The following is a 24,364-nucleotide window of genomic DNA, read 5'->3' on the forward strand; positions in this document are numbered from 1 at the left end:
AGCATCCTTAAAAAGAAGGATTGAACAGAGTTGTTGGGAAGTCAACAACGAAAAGAACAGGCTTGTTGAGGGCTTATGGAAAACATCTCAAGAACTTGAGGTGAAAACCTGCCACAAACGAAAACAATTGCTTGCTTGAGAGCGACGGAGAGATGAAAACATCTTTCATCACGAGAATAGGAGGAAACTTGGATTATTGATAAGCACCCCAATAGCAACATTCCTTAGGGAAGGTTTTAGGTGAAATATAACCCAAGATAACTCCAATGAAGAGATTGACGGATTTAAGATACCTCATTCTTGACAACATGTGAATCATGAAACATGAACTCAAGTTATGAAGAATGACATAGCACCACCTCAAATGATACGGCAGAAAGAATTTCACTTCGGAATGCAAGATGAAGAAGGCTTGAACTCCTCAAACAAAACATGTGCTGGGCACCATGTTTATTTTAGAGTATCTCTTGGCGGATCTTAGCTCCGAGAGAAATCTTGAAGAACAATTGTAGAATGAAAAGTATCCTTGCAAACCATCATGTAGAACCTCCATGAAGCACTCCGGTAATAAAAGGACGATCAAAAGAAGTGAAGGGTGAAAAGAATGAGATTGAAGCCTTGCAATGATATAGATGGATCTTCGCGACGAGATAAAGTGGAAACTTGGAACTCCGGAAGAAAAAGATAAATCATCTTGAACTGAGAATGTGAAATGATGAACCACTCCGGAAAGAAGAAATTAGATCACTTGGGTGAAATAAGAATACGAATTATGTTATGTGTATCCTTCACCAATTAAATTGATAACATGCAACAGATTTGGCATACTACTTATTATTCTTGAAGAAGGATTGCGGAGAGATATAGGGTAAACTCAATGGACCACCGGTAGGATTTGAAAGAACGAATGAATTGATATGATAAGAAGGAAGAGAAATCTTGAATGAACCACCATAAGAATTGAAAAATGAATGAAGAAAAGATAAAGAAACACCGGGTAGAATTAGAAAACGAATGACGATACTTGAGGGAATTTAGATACATGAGAACGAATGGATCACGAGCTGATTAGAGAATACTTGAGCGATGCACCGGTAAGATTTAGAGAACGAGAGCTGAAAGCTGGAAAGAATAATTCTGAGATGATGGCTTTGGATGAAACAAAACTAAAAAGACTCTTGAATTGCTCCATATGGGTGAAAAGAATTCCAACAATCGAAAGTAATTATGAGAGGATGGCATCAAGCTAGAATCACAAATTTTTGAGAGAATGGACCAAGATTTAAGAGAAACTCTTCTTCGGTCTTCAAGATTTGAGAATGACAATGAGAAACACCGTCATGAATTGTTGAGGCACTCCGGAATGAAGAATGGAAAGGTTGAGCCAATGATGAAAAGAATTTGACAGATCTTGGAGAAATACATATGACTGATGATAATTGATTCTTACGTCAAACTTTGAAATGAATTTGAGAATAACTCCGGAAAAATTAGAAGAGTCACGTAAGATCCTGGGAAATACCTGTGGGTTAGGGCCCACTCAAAAGAAACACCCTTGAACGAATTACTTGAAAAGGAGATAGCACCGGTTGAATTAAATGGCTTGAATGAGATAACAACCTCGAAATAAGTTGAACGGATCTTGAATGACAAGACGAGCCTTCTGAGATATCTTTAGCACTCCCGAACAAATGAATGGCGAGAAGTGAATGATTAAGAGGTGCACCGGCATAAGAAAAGCATTGGGCAAAATGAAATGACTATGCTCAATACCAAGGCTTGAATTTAATCCACCGGAGAAGGAAAAGAATGAAGAATGATGAACTTGAGGCTCCGTTAGTATCTTCATGAGAATCACCGGGTAAGAACATAGACGGGAAAAGAATGAATAGACTTCTCATCAATAACATGATAGTTGATTAAGAAATCTGAAGCCTTGAAGGAAAAGGGTGGGAGGGCGGGTAAAACAAAGCAACTTGGGACGGATGAAACAAACAACGTTGGGAAAACCAAGAGGTGATCTTGCGGATGTTGAAATGATCGGATCCACTTGAAGAGAAACACGCCGATTGAAAAGGATTGACATGACCATCTCGATGATCAAGAAGGATTAATACTCTGATAGAAATATGAGAACACCTATTAGAAAGGGTATGGAATCCACATTTGACTTCAGAGCAACTCGAATACCAAAACTGAAAACAAAACAAAGGATTGGCTTGCAAAATAAGCCGGAAACAAACATATGATAGAGATTACGTCCGAAGTTTTTGTGGTGGGGCCCACACAGGCTCGATCGTACTGCACCATCATGTACAAGGCAGTGCACATGACATACGAAGCGTCCCCGAGTCAGCATAGCCAAGGACACTTTAAGACACAACGAGACCACTGTAAAACCAATCGTGGATGGGCGGACCACTAGACGTCGAACCCCAATCTCATATCATGCATCTGTCAGAAAGATATCCTACGAGCTACTTGAATTCCCACTTATAAACTCCCCAAACTTTCTGGTTATGCAATCAGGTGTTGGGGATACAGGGGAAGCATAATATCTCACCCAAAACTAGCAAATCCTACATCCAGCTGTATCCATCCTTCAACACATAACCAAGAAACCTTCGGAAATCGTTTACCTCAACCTTCGAAAAGCATCCATTATACGAGTTATCTCAATACTCCCGAACTCCCGCCCCAGTACTAGGTGGCGTCGAGGTTATCTCACCAACAACTGCATAAAAGAGATTTTCGATGTCGGCGAACTCAGGCATTCCAGAATTGCAACGATAAAGTTGTGACAACAACACCTCGGAGCTCAACTCCCCGGGACATTGCCACAACCCCTAAATGTCAGGAGGCACCAAGAACAATGTCCTCGTCACAAAACCATCGGAATGATTCCAAGATACCCACGTGATCCTCAAAAAAATTCATGAAATTTGAGGAGAGAAGAGTCAAAATTCTACATCAGGAGGCCTCACCAGAGCGACAAAGGGACTGGGGAGTAAAAAGAATCCTACTCTCCGATATATATAAACCTATAAGAATCAAAACATTTTGTTCTAGACTCAACAACATCAGCGATTCGATCAAGCAGGGGGCTCCTAAGACGGGGAAGGCTCTGATACCAACTTGTAACACCCACGATGCGGCTATATCTCCCACGTGTCGGAGCACGACTTAGAGGCATAACTGCATAGTAGGCATGTCGCAAGAGGGGTAATCTTTACACATCCCATGTATTGAATAAGAAACGGATAAAGAGTTGGCTTACAATCGCCACTTCACACAATACACAAATATAGCATTACATCATCCAGAATACAATCAAGGTCCGACTACGGAACCAAATAAAGAAAGACAACCCCTAATGCATAGATATCCGATCGTCCCGACTAGGCCGCACTACTGATCAACTAGAAACAAACAACACAACGAACAAGATCTTCATCAGGCTCCCACTGTAGCTGGGTTGCATCATCTGCACTGGTATCATTGGCACCTTCAACTGTTTGGAATTATCTGTGAGCCATGAGGACTCAGCAATCTCACACCCGCGAGATCAAGACTATTTAAGCTTATGGGTAGGGAAAGGTAGTGAGGTGAAGATGCAGCAAGCACTAGCATATATGGTGACTAACATACGCAAATAAGAGCGAGAAGAGAAGCAACACAACAGTCGTGAACTAGAAGTGATCAAGAAGTGATCCTGAAACTACTTACGTTCAAGCATAACACAAGAACCGTGTTCACTTCCCGGACTCCGCCGAAAAGAGACCATCACGGCTACACACGCGGTTGATTCATTTTAATTAACTTAAGTGTCAAGTTCTCTACAAACGGATATTAACAAATTCCCATCTGCCCATAACCGCGGGCACGGCTTTCGAAAGTTCAAAACACTGCAGGGGTGTCCCAACTTAGCCCATCACAAGATCTCACGGTCAACGAAGGATATTCCTTCTCCCAGGAAGACCCGATCAGGCTCGGAATCCAGGTTACAAGACATTTCAACAATGGTAAAACAAGACCAGCAAGACCACCCGATGTGCCGACAATCCCGATAGGAGTCGCACGTATCTCGTTCTCAGGGCAACACCGGATGAAACTAGCTACGAGTAAAACCAAACCTCAAGTTTCCCCGAGGTGGCCCCATAGGCAGCTCGGTTCAGACCCACACTTAGACAAGCACTGGCCCGGGGGGGCTAAAATAAAGATGACTCTTGGGAGCGCGACTCCCAAGGGAAAAGTTGGTGGTGGTGATTCAAATGGTAAAACCAAGGTTACGCCTTGCTGGAGGAGTTTTATTCCAATCGAACTGTCAAGGGGTCCCCATAACACCCAACCGTGTAAAGAACGCAAAATCAAGGAACATAACACCGGTATGACGGAAACTAGGGCGGCAAGAGTGGAACAAAAACCAGGCATAAGGCCGAGCCTTCCACCCTTTACCAAGTATATAGATGCATTAATTAAATAAGAGATATTGTGATATCCCAACATATCCATGTTCCAACGTGGAACAAACTCCATCTTCACCTACAACTAACAACGCTATAAGAGGGGCCGAGCAAAGCGGTAACATAGCCAAACAACGGTTTGCTAGGACAAGGTGGGTTAGAGGTTTGACATGGCAATATGGGAGGCATGATATCGCAAGTGGTTGGTATAGCGGCATAGCAGAAAGAGCGAGCAACTACCAAGCAAAGATAGAAGTGATTTCAAGGGTATGGTCATCTTGCCTAAGATCCTGCAAGGAAGAAGAACGAGTCCATGAAGAAGACAGACGGACGAACTCGAACGGATCCTCACAAACACGACGTTATCGGAACTAACCCGAAGGAGCAACACCGGAAAGAAGCAAACAACATAGTAAATAACCATCACATAAACATGGCATGATACACAACCAAGTATGATGCATGTCCGGTTTAATGAAGCATGGCATGGCAAAATGCATAAACAAACCTACAAATTAAGTGGAGCTCAATATGCAACTCCATTGCATATTGACGAAACACCAGGTCAATTATTTAGTTCCTCTCGTGTATGTACCCAACAATGTTAAATGCTATTAAACATGGCAAGGGGGTGAAGCACGTCAAAAACTACCTATCTAGGCAAGTTTAAATGAGGCTGGAACAACAAACAACAAGTCCGGAAACTCCTCATGTGCATATTTTAGGTTTGGTATTGTTCTTCCCTAAACACAATTTCAGAGTAGTTAAACATGCAAAGTAAAACCACCATGTTAAACTAGGCATTTTTCCACCCCATTTACATATAAAGTTTATTTAAATCCAAGCTACGGTTAATTAGTTATGAATTAAATCATTTTAGCAAGTTATTTAAGAAAATTTAAACAAACAACATTTTAAGCATTTTAAACATGGATGGAAATGACATAATATGAAACTACACAAAATTTTAAGCAACTTTCATTTTAAGTTTGTTTAATTCCGATGCATGGTTTGGAAGATATGATATGCATGAAGTTTAGGGGCTACACTGCAAAACTGGTTTCTCCGGATAATTAGCAAAATCATAGAGGCCAGAAAAGAAATGGAACGGGCCGAAACGGGTAGGCCCACAAGTGCACGGGGCAGGCTGGGGCTGCTCACATTGGGCCTGGCCCGGTCAGTGGAGCAGCGGCTCGAGTGCTGGGCCTCACGGGCGCGGCTGGCTGGATCTGACGAAGGGAGGGCCGCTGGTCAACGCGGATGTTGGGCGCTCGACGACTCACGCGAGCTCGATGCAGAGCACGAAGCGGCAGCGGCTGTAGGCAAGCTGGACAAGGGACGAAGAGGTGCGGCTCCAGGCGCGGGATGGCGGCCTCCGGCGATTGGACGACGACGGACTTGGCGCAAGAGGTCCACACTACGCGAGGGGAGGCGTGCGAGAGGAGGCGATGCAGGCGAGCGGCAACTCTGCTCGTTGCAGGGCAGCAGGGGTGTTCGGCGCAGGCGCGGAAGTAGTGGGTCGGCGAGGAGGTGCTGCAAGGAGGTCTCGAGCGCCATGGTGGTTCGGGAGGAGGCGGCTTCGTCGCGACTCGTCGGAAGGAGCTCGAAGCAGAGGAGGAAGGGACTTCGCGCAGGGCAGAGACGAAGTCGGAGCTCCGGCGGGACATGGCTTGGCGGCAGCTTGGCGCCGGAGATGATGATGGAGAGGCACGTAGGAGGAGGTCCTTGGGTCGAGGACGACGTATCCGTCCATTCCCATGGTGGAGCCGACGCGGAACCGAAGCTGCTGGTGCCTGATGCCATGGCGGGCTTATGCGAGGGAAAAAGAGAGGGAGCCAGATGTGAGGGAGAGATAAGAGCGAGGGGAAGGGAGGAAGGGTGGCGCGAGGCTGATCTGCTGGTGGTGCTCGATGGCGGAGGGAGCTCCGGTGCTGCGGCGGCTTGCCGCGTGGGAAGGAGTTTCGAGGACGAAGGGGATCGAGCACAGAGGCACAAGAGGAGGAGCTCGGGCACTGTGTTGTTGCTCTGGATCGAGAGGAGGGGATCTGGGGTGTCGGTGGTTGGCTCGGGTGAGATCCTGAGGGAGATTTGAGTGTGGCGGTGGCGGCAGGAACAAAAGTCCTAAATTTTAGGGTTGGCTAGTTTAGGTAGGGTTTCATCTGCTATAAATAGCAGGTAGGAATTGGGTAGGGGCTATCTAGCCCCTCCGATCATAATCGGATGGACGAAAAAATAGACTAGGGAGTTCAATGAACAAAACGAAGATGTTTTGTAGATGTTTGGGGGTGATCCGGACAAAACGGTAACGACTGTCCGGGTCGGGTCCGGGACAGCTTTCGGACGCGCACGAGAGGGGGTTTGTGCACTGAGCAAAGAGGGGTTCTCAGACCGTGCGATCGCATCGGACAGCTCCGGATGTGAAGAGGGGTAGGTGGATGGACTAGGTGGGCTGTGACGAGGCTGAGAGGAGAGAAGAGAGAGAGAGGGCCCGGCAGCAGTTTTCGGACACCAAAAACGTCCGACGTTAGACCGGCAGCGGTGCCGCTATAGTTATCCGTTGGGGCGTCTAACGGACTCCGAATGCAATGAAACTTGGCAGGTGACTTGCTAACAACATAACAACACCGCATGCCAACTTTCAACCCATTCCGAGAACATTTTCCGGCCACTTATAAAATAATATTTCGGACCTGCCGCGGGCGCGTGCGAGTGTGTCTAGACTCAAAACGGATAACGGAAGGAACGGGGAGACCGGGATGGATGCAAGTTTTGAAAACATGATGATGCAGTGCGGATGATGACATGGCAAGATGCAACACGCAAGCAAAAGACAAGGCAACAACATCGAATAACTGGAAGACACCTAGCGCAATGGACTCGGGGCATCACAGTTCTTGACTAGCAACTACGCCAAGGCATTTTGTTGTTGGATCAACTGAGTGAGCACCGGTGGAAAAGAAAATGCGGGGTCACATCTCAGAGGAATCTGATAGGTTTAGAGGGGTGAGAACAAAATAGAGTGAGGTCTAAAGAGAGATTTCACTACCCATATGCACATGAGACAAAAACATTCATTTCACACCACTCAATTCAAACAAGATTCATACAATCGATCTAAGCTACCGTTACAAAATCTCGTGGACTATTACTATATACATGGAAGAATTCTAATGGTAATATGGTGGTCGACTAGAAATTTTGATCGGTGGAAGACTCCATCATATCTGCTCATCTTCATGATCATCATCACTATCGAGATAAGAGTCTGTGTCGTCTAATATAATGTAATCTTCTGAACGAATGTCCACTCCAGGTTCAGGATCCCCCATGAATATCATTAGCTTCTTTTTCAGGTCTTCATTCTTCTCCAGTAGTACAGAAATTTCTTCCTTATAACCATCGCGCGTTGACTTGAGTTATTCCTCCAACTCCATGTTCCGGATCATCACCTTCTTCGTGTCTATCATGTTAGCGCATGTCTGCTTCTCGTAGCGTCGAATGTGCTGGTTTAACTCCTGTATGTAGGCTGCAATGGATTTGTCCTTCCTGGTGCGAATCATCTCCCATTGCTCATTTCGGCGTCCACATATCTGGTATGTGGTGTCCTTAAGATCCTTGTTGTACACCTCGCCTATGCATCCAATGGAGATGTGGGCGACCATGCTCTTTCCTAGACTCCAGTTTGGTGCATCAAAGGAAAACTCGATGGGCTCGGTAACTGGCGCGAACGTCCTTCCTGGAACACAAACTTGGATCATCCAGCGCTCCTCTTCTGATAAAGTGGCGATGAAGGTTCTAGTGAAGCTTGGTATGCCGATGTTCAGGTACCTAGTGACTTCCTTCAAGTGTCGTCCAAAAGGGGTGTCATCATCCGGTTTAGTGAACTTGTTACTTGGGTCCGCCATCTATAGAGTAGAAATGGAGAAGAGTTAGAAATGAGTAGAGAAGAGTATCCTCTGGCTTTTTCTGAGTGGTCGCACCCTACAGTCATCGTGTGCTCTGATACCATCTTGTACCAACCCGATCCCAATGGCCGTAGTCTCTGTGCTTAAGTGTCATCCTTGTACCGGTATTGCTGACACACATAGTACTCGAGGAATTATTGCAGAGTTCAATCACACACTTGTTACAATGAGTGTCTCAAAAGAGTACTTATTACAATAATATGGCTAAAGGCCATCTAAAAGATAACTGTGGAAGCTTCGAGGATAAATAAGTCCATCCAATTCCACGGCTAAACTGAGTGCATGACAACGACCTCTTGCACCTTACTCTTCGTCTGAAAACTCTGCAACATGATACGTTGCAGCCATGTAGGTCAGCACATGGAATATGCTGGCAAGATAACACCATAGAGCAATGAACAAAATAACAACTATCACTACATGGATATTTGGCTGGTGGAGGCTCTATGGTTATCTTTTGCATAAAGCTAATTTTTTCCTACAACAAAGGAATATATTTTAATTAAATACAAAGTTTGATGAAATATTGAGAAGGTACCCCCAACTCAATCCCAAATTAACATTAATAACCCAACAAATTAATTAAGTAAAGTGAGGAGATCAACATAATAGTTCAAGTACCAGATATTCAGGATGTCCATAACCGGGGACACGGCTAACCATGATTAGTTTATACATTTTGCAGAGGTTTGCGCACTTTTCCCCGCAAGACTCGATCTCCTTCGTTGAATTTCTCGCACTGCATGATGTTTGGGAAACAGATGACCGAGACATAGTCTTTCCGAAGAGGTCACCTTAACCGATAGATAGGCCGGTACACCTACAATTCCCGTACATCTGCTAGCCCATCTTGGAAAGGATTCCCACAACTTACTCAACTATGCCAGAGCCCATAATGGCTTTTGGCTACACGTGGAAGTTTCTAGCATGAAAAATCTTATAATCCCTTTGAGCCTGGGTGGAATTCCATAGGATGATCACACGGGTACCCCGCGATCTCCTAGGACAACACTGGATTCCCCAGGTGCCCACAACCAATCCACCCAGATGTGTGTTAAAGTAGCCACCTTAAGTTTCCCTTAGTTAATAATACCTCTCACATCTTTCATGAATCTCACAAACCAATCCACGTCTACGAGTATAGCAAAACAATATGAACATAATGTAGCAATACCCGGGGTTTGATAAATGACAATAGGTTCCTACCTCATCAACTACTTCCCAACACCCACATGTTATCAAATCCTACTCATGCAATGTGTGAGGGTTAAAACTAATGCATAAAAACTGGGTAATAAAAGGGATATGAAGAAAGTGTTACTTGCCTTGCCGACGATCGGAAAACCCTAGTGATTCGTAGTAGCAAGCCTCGCACTCTAGAAACTCTATCGTGAACAAACAATAGCATAAATAAGCACTCAAGCATAAGATGCAAAGGTAAAACCAAAAGAAAAGATCTAAATAGAAAGTTCAAGTGAAGAGCTTTGATTTGCAAAAAGAATCAGTCGAATCGGAGTTACGAAACTCAAACTACGATAAAAAAAGTTCGAATTCAAATCTGCTTGAAACCAAATTTTAAATTTTGAAAATCATGTTCAAGTTGTTTATCTGGACAGAGGTAACAAGACAAAGATTTTGGCATTTGTTTCACTGGATTTGGATAAGCGAGCAAAAAGTAGTGAAGGTTTAAAGATCAGGGACTAATCTGTGATGAACGTAATTACAGATAGGTCCCTGGATGAAAATTAAACTAAAAATAAAAATCTAACGAACGAACATTGGCTAACAAAAACTAACGAATGAATTCGTTCATTAACAGAACGAATCATGTGAACGTTCACTACATAGCATAACCTAAAAAAATAAACCGATCTAATAAAATAAAATCGAACTTAAAAAACCGAACGGGTTTTTATTGGTCTTATACCGGTTCGGGGGGGACCGGCGCGGCTACTTCGGCAATGCGGCGGCAGCGGCGGTGGGCGGCGTCGGTGGTGGCGGGGCTACGCGGTGTGGGGAGGCGGCGGTGCGGCGCGGGGCAGCGGGTGGAGGCGCTACGATGCGGCGGCTCGGCGGCGGGCAGCAGGCGGCTGCGAGCGGCGGTGCGGCGGCTTGGGAAGGAGAGGGGGTGGTGCGCTATTTAAGGGGGAAGGACGCCAGCTTGGGCAAGGGGCAGCGGCGGATCGGACTCCTAGCCGGAGTCAGGCTTGGTCACGGAGGTGACACGCGGGAAGGCGGTGGCGGCGGCTGGGCCGGTCCAGTCAGCGCGCGGATTTTTTTAAAATAATTTTTCTGCAGAGAAAAATTCAAAATAAACTAAATAAAAATCCTAAAATTTCAAAAATAATTTTCACAGTCCTCTCCTAATATTTAGGACCACGTGAACATTTTTCTCGGCTAAAATGTAGTTTTCTAAAATGCAATTTTTACCTATTTTATCCGAAGAAAATCTCAAATAAAATTCAAATAAATATATATTTTTATTCAAAATTAAATTTCCATTATTTCCTCTGTTTTGAAGAAGTCATATTATCTTCTCCCATTATTTCATTTATTTTGAAATAATTGAAAAAATAATTTCAAATAAAAATCACTTTGATGCAAATTTCCAACTTTGAAAATTCAAAATGGAATTTTATGAGAACCTCCAACTCTCTCACATGGTCCTTGAGTTGCTTAAGGTCTCTAGGATCAAAATGTCCAAATAAACCAAATTCAAAATGCTCAAAATATGGATACATATGATGACCTAATGATTAACATCAAAATTGAAAATTGGGATGTTACAGCTTCATGAAAAAGAATTGCCTAGTAAGGATGAATTAATTGGGCTTGCTTCTATTGTTGTACCACCTACTGATCCTTTAGAACAATATTTGCTATACCATGAAAATGATTTACATATGTATGAAATATATGAAATAGATACAATTTTCTTTGAACAACGCCCTCTGCTTAAACACAATTTGCCTATCGAAACTCTAGGAGGTCCTCCTCCACCTAAAGGTGATCCTATGTTTGAATTAGAACAATTGCCAGACACTTTGAAATATGCTTATCTTGATGAAAATAAGATATATCCTGTTATTATCAGTGCTGACCTTTCAGAACATGAAGAAGAAAGATTATTCAAAGTTCTAAGGAAGCACCGAGCTATTATTGGATATACTCTTGATGATTTAAAGGGCATTAGTCCCACTCTATGGCAGTACAAAATTAATATGGAACCTGATGCTAAACATGTTCTTGATCACCAACGTCAGTTAAACCGGAAGATGAAAGAAGTGGTAAGAACGGAAATATTAAAACTTCTAGAAGCAGGTATAATCACTACAAAAAATACACTTCCGTCATGATACGTGTTTGTCACAGTAGGTCGCGTTTTTTGTCATGCATGTACATCCATGACAAATTTATGAAAGAATCAAGATAGTCATACCTGTGTTGTCGTAGAAGTGTTCCATGACATTAATAAAATTATCATCACAGAACTGTCCACTTCCATGACGATAAATCGCACGTCACAGAAGTGCTTTTGTCAAGGGTGACCGACACGTGGCATCCACCGTAACGAAACATCGTTAAGCTATCGGGTCGGGTTTTGGATCCAATAACCCGTTAACAGCCCCGACCAATGGGGATTTTCCACGTGTAAAATCATCATTGGCTAGAGGAAACACGTATCGGCTCATCGTTGGGACATATGTCATCCACTCATTGGACAGGAGGCGCCTATGATAGGTCGACACATGGCACGACCCAACAGTGGCCCATTCCGGTGAAAAAGGCTGGCCCAGTAAAAATTAGCAGGCCGGCCCATATAAGGCCTACTGGTGTCAGGTCCATTTAAGCCCATGGCCCATACGATATGTGCCAATTCGGCCCGTTAAAGATTTGACACCATTGCAGCCCATCGTCAATTCGAGCCCGTTAACAGCCCGCTATATATATGGGCTCAATATCGGCCCGATGAGATTTCGGGCTGTTAATGGCCCATTTAATGGATGGGCCAATTTTCAGGATGTACATCTTTCGGCCTTTTAGCGACCCATTTAAATGTTGGGCTAATTTCTGGCCCGATGTGTCTTTTAGCCTGTTGATGGCACATAAATCTGATGGGCCATTTGTAGTCGGACCTGAGTTTCGGCCTTTTAGCGGCCCATTTTAGTGTTGGGCCAATTTCTGGCCCGGTGTCACTTTCAGCCTGTTGACGGCCCAAAAATCAGTTGGGCCAAGTGTAGTCGGACCTGAGTTTTGGCCTTTTAGCGATCCATTTAATTGTTGGGCCAATTCCTGGCCATGTGTGCCTTTCGGCCTGTTCACGGACCATAAATGAGTTGGGCCATTTGTAGTCGGACCTTAGTTTTGGCCTCTTAACGGCCCATGCCCTTCATGGTCCAATACCAGCCCGGTTTCTCTTTCGGCCCGCTAAAGGCCCACAACACAGTTGGGCCATTTACAATACGACCTGACTTTCGGCCTCTTAGCGGCCCATGCTCTTCATGGTCCAATACAAACCCGCTGCCTCTTTCGGCCTGCTAAAGGCCTACAGTATAGTTGGGCCATATGTACCCAAACTTAGTAACGGCCTGTTAACGGCCCGTGAAATAAATTGGGGCCACCTTTTTCCCGCTTCGATGTCGGCCTGTTAACGACCCGGGAGGTAAGAGGGCCGACCATTAACTTTCGGCCTAGTAACGGCCCATTAACTTAATGGGCCCACTAAAGTTCGTTCATGTCTTTAGGCCAAATTAGATAATTTGAGCCCATTACGACAAGCAAAGGTACGGCATATAGGGAATAACGTTGCCCATCTAGAATATATTACAGGAAATTACATCCACTGGGCAATCAAAGATTGATGCCAGTGCAAATAAATGAGTAGAACCTCACCATCTACAACGTCACAATCTGCAACCTCAGCACAGATGACGCCCATAAGCATGTGGGTAAGTTCTTGTTGCTTTGCCACACTGTCTCTGAAAACATTGATCAGTTGTTGTGTCGCACGACTCTGCACCTCTGATTCATCCACCATTTCCATCATTGCTTCAGCCATTAATTGGTTCAGAAACATACATTTATTCCGTTGCATTCGAGACAGACAGTACTGAACAGATTCAGATGGCGATTTGGGCAGGCTTGTATTATTGATAGTGGAGAGTGTCTTGACCACTGCATCATAACATAAATTAGGACGGGAACCAAACAGATTAATCATGAGTTATTGCCATATTACCTGGCCTAGATTTACTGGAAAAAAACAATGGGGTTGCCTTGCTATTTTCAGAGTTTGTCTTCTTATCTTCATCAGCCTGCACAAAATTAACACAACGAACGTTTGGGCAACTAGCCTACACCAAATTAACACAATATGGCATAGCTATCATCAGCCAGGTAAGGTAATACGAAAGCAACATTGACACAATGAATGAATGGGCAACCAGAGAAGCACTACAATTCAGTAATGTGCGTGATATGAGATAGCACATTCATGCAGCTCAGTACGCAAAACTACCAGGCAGTTTTCCTTACAAAAATCAACATTGGCGCCTTTAACATTTTGCTTCAACTAATTTTAGATCAGATAAAGGTTAGATTCACGCTGATTAACAAAATACATGCTGATATAAAAATATAGTGATATACAACATGTACTTACATCAGCACTGGAGCACAGAGAATTCCCGCAAGATATTTTCCTCGAATACGATCCCAATGGAGGAAGTCTTGTATCGTTTAACCCTATTTTCTAAAAAAGAGACGGGTAAGAAACATGTAGAAAATGTGATAAGAATGCTATAAAATTTCATGATGCGAGGATACGCACATGCTTCTTAGAATGGAGTTGACATTCTTTTGCTGGACTGGAGCGGACTAGTTCTTTGGCCACTGGAATATGCTTATTATCAGTGGGAGTTGGGTTTCTCTGTGTCGGAGCAGTATCTATGAAAAATGGAGTTGGTTTATTATCTCCTGGCGTTTGGATCTTTTACAAAGACCTAGTTTGTAACCCTTCAGATTCTAACATAGCCGTCTTCCCCTTGCATGCCTTATATAGAAGAATGGTGATTCAGTTATAAAACATGCTACAGTAGAGATGGAATAGGTACTGAATAATAGAAAGGCATGACATATTGACATGTATTCACTCCATCCGGAAATAAATTGATGGGTCTAGGCGTATTTCATTTCTAGATACATCCAGTTTTATCCATTTCTGCGACATTTAAAACGGACGGAGGGAGTATGATGTAAGAGCTAGGGATACGACAAGACAACACAGTAAAAAAACACTAAAAAACCCACTGTAGAACCAAAGTATTCAAACCCACTGATTTGATATAGTACATTCATGCAGCTCAGGATGCAAAACTACCAGGAAGTTTTCCTTGCAAAAATCAACATTTTGGCCTTTAATCATACATTTTGCTTCAACTAAATTCAGATCAGATAAAGGTTGGATTCACGCCGATTAACAAAATACATGCTGATGTAAAAATATAGTGATATACAACAGGTACTTACATCTACATTGGAGCACAGAGAATTCCTGCAAGAATCTTTCCTCATAAACGATACCATTGCAAAAAATCTTCTATCTGTTAAGCTTATTTCTAAAAGAGAGATGGGTAAGAAACATGTAGAAAATATGATCAGCATGCTATAAAATTTCATGATGCAAGGATATGCACATGCTTCTTAGAATTGAGTTGAGATATTTTTGTTGGACTGGAGCGGACAAGTTCTTTGGCCACTGGAATCTGCTTATTATCAGTAGGAGTTGGGTTTCTCTGTGCTAGAGCAGTATCTATAAAAACTGGAGTTGGTTTATTATCTCCTGGCGTTTGGATCTTTTGCAAAGGCCTTGTTTGTAACCCTTCAGATTGTAACATAGTCCTGTTCCCCTTGCATGCCTTGTATAGAAGAATGGTGCTTTAATTATAAAACATGCGGCAGCAGAGAGATGGAATAGGTACTGAAGAATAGAAAGGCATGACATATTGACATGTATTCCCTCCATCCGGAAAAAAATGGATGGGTCTAGGCGTATTTCAGTTCTAGATACATCCTTTTTTATCCATTTCGGCAACATGTAATCCAAACGGAGGGAGTATGGTGTAAGAGCTAGGGATACGACAGGACAACACAACAAAAAAACACTAGTTGAATGTAAAACTGTATGCTAGCGGAATAAGTACACAAATAACTAAGGCAACATACACGTGTATGATTGGGAAAATAAGATGGCATTGCAAAAAAGCTATAGAACAACACTTCAATGTAAAAAAAACATGGTATTGTAGATAGATGAAGTACATACTGATGAATAACAATGCATAAGATATTCAGAAGCATGATGTCCAAATTAAGCAGATGGCATTGCGATAGAGTAGAATGACAGTACTTGAATTTGAAAACATGTTATCATGAATGGAATAGGTATTGAAAAATAGGAAGGCATGACATATTTACATGCATGATCAGCATGCTAAGCACATGGCATTGCAACAGAGTAGATACACTCCAGGACATTATATGCATGTTGTACCCATATCACAGGCCAAGTTAGAGCAAGGACCTTGTGGGGTGAAGAGGATTCATCATCTTTCTGCAAGTCATCTGAAGAACTGCTTTTACATGTTCCATCATATTGGGTATCATTGACATCAAGTTTATTGGCCTTTACATTGCTCCGTGAGGTTCTTGTGGATATATCAGTGTGTGCAATTATATCTGACATGCATGGAAGACAATTAGTAGTTAGATTTATGTAATGAGTGCGTGTAGTAGACGACATAAATAGTAGGACTGGGGTTAACTAGCAGAACAGGTGAAAGCTACAGAATATGTATCGTTTGTACTCGAGATTAACTAGATGGCACACAAAAGTATTAAAGAACAACATAGGAAATACAAGAAATGGTATAATACTATAATCACCATCCTGCGGGATAGCATTGGTTGATGGATGATAACTATGGAACAGTGTTACCTAAAGAACAAGTATCTTAGCTGAACTATGGAACAACGTTAACTCCTGAACAAGACCCGTAAGAGATCAGCATGAATATACAGTGAAATGTGATGATCTATTTTCCATGCTTAGATGAATAACAAAGCCATAAATGTTGCACACAAGTAAGATGATGGTACAACCTATCTGGCTGCCATCCATAGGAGTGAGCATCATGTGTTGACTTGTCGATGGCCCTGCAGTTGTTGTGGCTGTGCATGTCGGGCACGCACATTCGATGCAGGGAACTGTTGAGTGGGGACTATAGCTCCCTTCTGGTGTATGCTTCCCTTGTTTGAGCAGCTGCGGTGAGTCGGAAGACGATGTGGCTGAAGATGCAGATAACACATAATGTTAAGAATGACATATCTCTTTGATCTGAAGAAATACATTAAGAGATCAACAACAAGTTACGAGAGTGGTCTCACGTTTGTTGACTGAAGACTAAATTGGGGTCACACGATTTTATTTTATTTTGGTACTGTCCGATCTACGCCGGATGGTTGGCCGTCTTGTGCCTCCCGGCTGACACTGTTCGGAATTTTCCCCGAAGAGATAGCGACCAACGGCAGAGCAGCCTGCCTCCGCCGTCCGTGGCCCCGGCCAAAACCCCGCTCCCCGCCCACCGCACTGCGGTGGTTGCGCCGCCCCCGGGCCAATCCACAAAGACTCCCCGTCATCTAGATCCGGCGGCGGCAGTACCTTCAACCCACGTAACTCTAAAAGATAGCCATCTAAGCGCTGTTTCCGCGGTGAACTTGCGGCCCCGCACCCTTACATTAGACACCAGCCAACCGACAGCCTAGGAGCTCCGCCGCCTCGAGGGGTGCTGCTTCCCATTGAAAATCGATTGGCCCAGAATAAAAATTCAGACAACTAAAGCCTAAATAAGGTGATTTGAGATGAGGTGCGACCTATCTGGTGGCATGGTGAAGTAGGCAGGTCCAGCTGCCGAGTCGGTGAGGCCGGCGCGGTTGCGGTGGTGACCGGCGGTAGGGAAAGAGCGATGTCGCGACGGTCGATGGCTACGCCAAAGCAGCGCAAGGACTCTGGACGCATCCGAAGTTGGAGCCGCTCCGGTGCCGTGAAAAATGGCGGGGGTAAATCGGCTCCAGTACGGTTCACGCGGCCGTCGTCGAGGCAGCACCAGCAGCACGGAGTAATAGGCACACGGCCCAGTGCACGATGGAAAATGGACAACGTCTCCGGCATTAGGGAGGAGGGCGGCTGTGAAATTGGTGCGGTGGGGGCGCCATGGAGGTGGGGCTGAGGTTTCCCGGCTCGGGAGAAGGGAGCTTCTCGGGGAGAAGGTGATTTGGCGCCCACGAGGTATGAATGGGGGCGGGCGGGGGAAATTGGGAGGGTAGTGGAACCATGTCTTACAGACGCATTTGTCTGAAATGTGAGGGGAAGTTACAGTTCTACCCTTTCCTATAGGCTTCTCGGCTTGGGTCTATGTACTGAGGATCGGGGATAGTAGAGTAACTTTGCTTCTCTGGGCGGGAGTGATTTCGGGCGAGGAGGGCGTGTTTTGAACTATAGTGGGCGCGAGCGATTTCGGGCGAGGAGAGCGTGTTTTGAAATAGTGGGCGCGAGCTATTTCGGGCGAGGAGAGCGTGTTTTGCTGACCATGGTTTATGAATTATTCGGCACATGTCATTTCGGCCGAGGAGAAGGCACGCTTGGATTAAGTTACAAACCTACCCTCGATGTACAAGGGGCCAATTGATGCGTGTCCCACATAGGATGGTAATTTCGCGTCTCCCATTTATTTGCTTGGGCGAATTCCACCGAGCAAAGAGGATGTTTAACGGTTCGTTCAAATTTTGGGAGAACGAGCATCCACATCTACCTTACCAAGTCGATTCAGATTAAATTTTGAAATATTAGCTTGCCACTTCTTTTTTAGATGGAGAGATGATGCTCGGGAGTAATGTGTTTTTACATGCTCGTTGCTAGCGATTTACTATATGACAAATAGTTGACCCACTCAAAAACGCGAATCAAACCCAAAATGAAATATCTCAATTTAATGAAATAGCTCGTTCAGTAGGTCAAAATAGTGAACTAAATCCAAAATTGAACACCTCAATCGAGTAGCATGTTGTACTGTATTATAGTACTCCATGAACATGTTGAAAGTCAAATTAATGAACTTTTTTGATATACGCATATATCCGTTCATGTGTGGATTGCAGACAACATGTTCTCCAATTTAAATATTTGAATGCAAGTTTATATCGAAACATGGTTTATATCTGTCTTTGATGCCTAAAACGCAACCTCCCCCTTTCCCGAACTCCTGTTCTCTCTCTCTCTCTCTCTCGCCGCCAATCTTCAATTCTGTCGCATGCATCCGACACAAAAACCTTGTTCGTCCCTCTCCCTTTCTCTCCATCTCTCTCTCTTTGTGTGTGTGTGTGGGGGGGGGGTCTTTCTAGTTCGCATGCATATATACACCATCTATAGGTCTCTCTCGCACACTATGTACGATACTCTAGCTAGTCCAAGCTAGATATCTTGGGTGCACTCATCGTACGCACACAGATTCCTTGGCTCTTTGCCTGTAACTCTCTCACGCATCACTATGTCGTCTCGGAGCTCTCCCCCCTCTCTCAAACACTCCATCCACCTGGGTCACACATACACATGCATATCTCACTCGCACTCGATAGGCCCATCTAGAACTCTATCTCTCCCCCTCGTTCTCTCTCCATCTCACACACGCACACACACAATCTCATGCCCAGCTAGCCATGTATGATGGTCTCTCACTCAATTGTAGGCACACGCTGTCCCCCCTATATGTATATGACTAGCTAATCTTAGTCTCCTTCACAAACATGTGCATGGTCTATCTCGATTTCTCTTGGGGCATCTTTCTATCGTGCATGCACTCCCTCGATCTCCCACCCATATAGTCCCCTCACGATCTCGACGGGATCTCTCTATCACAAACACACCCTCTCTCCCTCCCCATTCATCCATGCCATCCATGTGTCCCTCTCGACCTTTGTTCCTTGTTGGCCACACCTCTATTGGAATTGTGCTACAGGGGTGTCTCTCTCCGTTGCAAACAATCACACACTAGCTATCTTCGTGTGTCTCCTCGCCTCGCTTTTCCATCTCGGAGATGCATCCGTGATATGTTCGCATAAGAAACAAAAAAACACACACTCTCTCTAATTTATCATTTATTGTCACTTTCTCTTTCACACGCATACTCTTTTTGCACACTTACTCATTCTCCTTCACACGCACTTGATCTGTCTCGACTGAGTCACTCTCCTCGGTCCATAGCATATAGATTTATTGAAATGTCAAACATCACAAAGTCTGACCATGTACGTGGAGAAAAAGAATTACATCTAGTATGGCAAACATATACCATTAGATTCACCATGAGATGTAGTTTTGTATGATGTATCTTTGGTATTGTAGATATAAATAACATTTGCGTAAACCTTATCAAAGTTTCCAAAGTTTGACTTCTAAAAATTTACATGCACTACATTATCGAGCGGATGAAATATCTCTTTCCCCCTCTCAGCTATCTGACGCACCGCTCAGCCTTATTGGGGCTCCTCAATCTCTCTCAAACTTTATTGGTCAGTTTGGTTCGTGACCTGACCCTCATGCCTTGATGGCCGGTACTGCCTAGTGTGGATGTGAGATGTAAAATATTTCTGCCTGGCCAGGCTTGTGTGGTGCTGAAGCGTTTGGTTCATGCCTGGGCCAGGCAAAGCATCAATGTACCATCAATCAATCCATGCATCAATTATTTAATGATAATATCCACCCATGTTGCTGTTAGCCTCGTGGCCACACGACCAGGCACGACCAGGCGTTCAAAATCGGTCGCCTGGGCCAGGCTACTTGCAGTGTCTGGAGTTCAGCCAGGCTAATTAAAGTGCAAGGGAACCCAGGCCAGGCGAGCTTTCGTTTTCACAGGGTAGCAACCAAACAAGCATGTATGAAATCCAGCCACAACCCCATGCTAGGGAAAAGATGCTTAGCATGCAAGCCAAACTGGCCCTATATCTCCCTGGTTCACACATACACATGTCTCGCTCACGCTATACATATAGACCCATCCAACACTCTTCGCCCTTGTTCTCTCTCCATGTGACACACACGCCCCTAAGTACCATAATCCCTCAATCCATCATAGGCGCAAGCACTCCCCCCCGCCTAAGTATGATTATCTCTTACTAGCCAACAGGAACACACGTATTGTCTCCTTCCATCCATACGTCTATCTTGATATCTCTCGGGGCATCTTCTATCGCGCACACACCTTGTCACTCGATCTCCCACCCATGTAGTCCCATCACGATCTCCAGGGGATCTCTCTATGACAAACATACACTCTCTTCTCCCCATGTCTACATTTTCTCTGTTCGTGTCTCTCGACCTCTCTCCCTTGTTTGTCAGACCCCTCTTGGCCACGTGCTAGGGGTCTTGCTCTCTCAGTTCCAAACAACCACACACTATCTCCTCACCTTGCCTCCGTTGTCGAAGATGCATGTGTGATATGTTTGCATAAGACACGCACGCCTTTTCTCTACTTTTATCGTGTGTTGTCCATGTCTCTTTCACACACGCACACACTTTTTTCACTCTCTCTCTCTCTCTCTTGTTAGGGACTCTGTCACGTCCATAAGCATATGGATGTTTTGAAAAGTCAAACCTCAGAAACATTTGACCAGGTATATGTGGAGAAAAACATTTACATCTGAAACGATCATTAGATTCATCACAACATGTACTTACTTCATACTATCATTTATCTTTTGTATTGTAGATATAAGTAATTTATTTATAAACTTCGTCAAAGTTTCAAAAGTTTGACTTAAAAAAATGTTGGAACTACATTATTGAATGGAGGGAGTAGCTATTTCTCTCTCTCTCTCTGCTATCTCTCACGGGCCTCCCCTCTCACTCGAACTCTCTATACCGATGGATTATACGCTCACTCTGTCAGCGTATAGCTCCATATATTATTTAGTTGACCGGTCAACCAATCCACATGCTGCCTTGTCAGCTCGTGTTCTGTATCTTCGTGTGCTGGCCCATGTGGCAGTGGGTGAAACTAAGTAAACTAGAGGCCCATCTGACACGCGGTGAAGTAAACAAAGTTGAAACCACTCGGGGTAGCACCCCGCACGCTAGTAAATTGAGGGCGCAATGAGGAAAAACTTCTTGCCCGCGAAGGACGCACTCGCGCACAATTCACCACTGCGCGGCGGCATGGACAGAAGGACGCACTCGCGCACACCCAGCACACAACACACACCAGCACACGCGTACACCGGCGTCACCGCCGGTTGAGATGGACGGCGAGGCAGCCAATAAGCAGAGGCGGCTCGAGCCAAAACCGCATCCAACGAGCCTGGAATTCATCAGCAGCCTCCCCAACGACACGTTACTCGTCATCATCGGCCTCCTCCCCACCAAATCTGCCGTACGGACCGCCCTGCTCTCCCGGCGGTGGTGCCACCTCTGGCGATGCGTCCCCCTCAACCTCACCGTCAATAGATGCCTCTGCGACGGGGATTGCAAATGCATGGCCGCAGTCTCCAAGATCCTTTCATCGCACCCTGGGCCAGCCAAACGCCTTGACATCCGCATGTTCAGTACCAACTGCAAGGTCCAAACCAAGTTCGACGAGTGGTTCTTATCCCCTGCCCTAGATCAGCTCGAGGAGCTCAGCTTTGAAGCTGGACGATGTCGCTCTCTGCCGCCGTCCGTGCTCCGCCTCACGCCAACGCTGCGCCGTGCTAGCTTCAGCTCCTGCTATCTTCCCACGATTAATGTCGCGCCCACTCTTCTTCTCCCTCAACTCAAGCAGCTCGACCTCTTCGACGTTGTCATCTCGAAGAAGGCTATGGAGCACCTGCTCCGCAACTGTACTGCGCTCGAGTAACTTCATCTTGAGCAGATCCACGGGTTCATTAGCCTCCACATCGCCTCGACGAATCTCCGATGGATCTATGTGTCTTGCTGGCCCCACAACAAGACACCAATTGGGAAGAGATCACTCCAGCTGTTCCACGTTATGGTCATTGAGAATGCCCCTTTCCTTGAGAGATTGCTTGTATCGGATCTAGAAGGTCCAACAAAAATCAGGGTCATTGACGCGCCGAAATTGACAGCGTTGGTGTACTCGTCTGCCAAATTCTCCGAACTCTTCATTGGATCCGTAATCGTTCAGGTACAGCACTCATCTTCTTCTCCGTCTTCTTGAAATTCACATTTTTAAATTTCTTCTTGATGTATTTACAACCGTCTTCCAGAAAATGATTCCCACAAGCTTGACCCAGTCCATGCGCACAGTGAAGATCTTAGCACTGAAACCTATCGGCCCCAATCTGGATCAAGTTGTTGGATTCCTTACATGCTTTCCGTGCACGGAGAAGCTACTCATCGAGGTGAAACTTCTTTCCTATAAGTAAACAGTAATCACAACGTAGCTTGATTTTTTTCGTAATTTTCCCAAATTACGATGACAAGTGTAGTGTTCAAAACTGCATCTACACACTGCACCAAAAGAAATGTTTTTAGTATTTTTTCTCACGTGATCACCTGCATCGTTTTTATGCTGTACTACTATAGTAGCCAAGGCTAGTCATAGTGGAAAGTAACTTAGACTACTCCAGTAACTCTATGGTTACCCTAAGAGCGAGTACTACCTCCATCCTGGTTTACTCTTCCAATTTTGTAGTATGAAAATTTGACCATAGATTTAACTGAAAAAATGTTAATGCATGTCACTAAGAACTATATCATTGGATTCATATTTGAACATAATTTCAAATGGTGTAATTTTTAGCGACGTGCATTGGCATTTTCTTAGGTAAATCTATGGTCAAAATTTTATACTAAATACGAGGTAGTATTACAAAAGTGGGCTATGTAGGCCAAAACATGTGCCAAATTCACTTGTGATGCATTTGGCATCGATGCCCCTCCATTGCTCACCTGGTGTCCCAATCTGGATCACCTACTTTGCTCTGGTGCCAAATTAACTCAGGCAATGAAAAAACATTGCGTGGGAGAGAGAGAGAGGACTGAGGCAATAAAAAACACTTGTTTGGGAGAGTGAGAGGTTGGTGTAGTTGGTTTGATTGATTTGTTTATACATGTGGGTCTGTGTGCACAGCGGTGCCAATTCTCTCACATCATGAGAGCGGTGCCAAAATCTTTTGATTTATCATCGATGCGTGTTATGTGGCATACTTTTGCGAAATATGGGAACGGCCACATAGTGGAAGGCAACAAATATCCAAGCTCTTCACGTGCTCCTAGTTAAATGAGAGGAAACAGAAAGAGATAGATAGAGAGAGAGAGTGAAAAAATATCACTAGCTAGCCAACCCTATCATATGAGCGAATGATATTGGTACCTCTTGATGACACGACAATCTTATGCAGCCAGCTGCTCTAATATGTTCTCTTCTTTTGCAGATAAAAAAAGACCCAAAAGTGAAAAATGTGCTGCACTATAACAATCTCATCGAATGCCTTGATCTCCATCTTACAGAAATTGATTTGATTGACTACCGAGGTAGCACATCTGAGATTAAATTGGCCAGGTTCTTTGTTCTGGAGGCAAGTGTGCTCAAGGTAATGAGGTTTGGCGTTCTCTGGCGCAACAATGAATGGCGTGCTGATCACCGCAAGAGTCTAACCCTAAATGACAAAGTCTCCGCAGAAGCTGAATTTGTTTTTGAAACATCAAGTGGCCAGAGACTCGAAAACTTATTTTCCCATTAGTGACTTGTCAGGGCGGTGGATTTTAGTTTGTACGATAATGCTGCATGCACCTAAAGTAACGAAAGTTCTTACGTAAACTTCCTAGTAATTCCCTCTTCGTAGGTGCAGCATTACTCCTAACATTTGTAATATAGTTTGAAACTT

This window comes from Triticum urartu, chromosome 3A (assembly GCF_056163025.1).
Source record: "Triticum urartu cultivar PI428250 chromosome 3A, HENAU_Tu73, whole genome shotgun sequence".
Lineage (NCBI taxonomy): Eukaryota > Viridiplantae > Streptophyta > Magnoliopsida > Poales > Poaceae > Triticum > Triticum urartu.